The following is a 316-nucleotide window of genomic DNA, read 5'->3' as shown; positions in this document are numbered from 1 at the left end:
CCCCGCCGGCTCCGCCCCCTCGTTCTGTCAGCGCTGCTCTCTGAGGCCACTAGAGGGCGCGCGAGAGAACGCGCGACCCCAAGGTTTTCTTCGTATCCCAGGCTGCACGCGTATGCGTGCACAACGGCCTCTTCTGCGTGCCTGGCGGACGCGGGGTTTACGGGAAGTCCTGTTGCGTTCCCTCTGGGAAACACTGGAGTTAGGCGAACTTGTGCCCCGACACCCGCACATCCTTCAAGAATGTTGGCATGCAGTGAGTGGGGGATCTGGGGGCTGAAGAATACAGATCGCAGCGGTTATCTAAAATAACACCAAA

The sequence above is a fragment of the Zalophus californianus genome, chromosome 5, assembly GCF_009762305.2.
Source record: "Zalophus californianus isolate mZalCal1 chromosome 5, mZalCal1.pri.v2, whole genome shotgun sequence".
Taxonomy (NCBI): domain Eukaryota; kingdom Metazoa; phylum Chordata; class Mammalia; order Carnivora; family Otariidae; genus Zalophus; species Zalophus californianus.
This window is presented reverse-complemented; position numbering follows the sequence as displayed.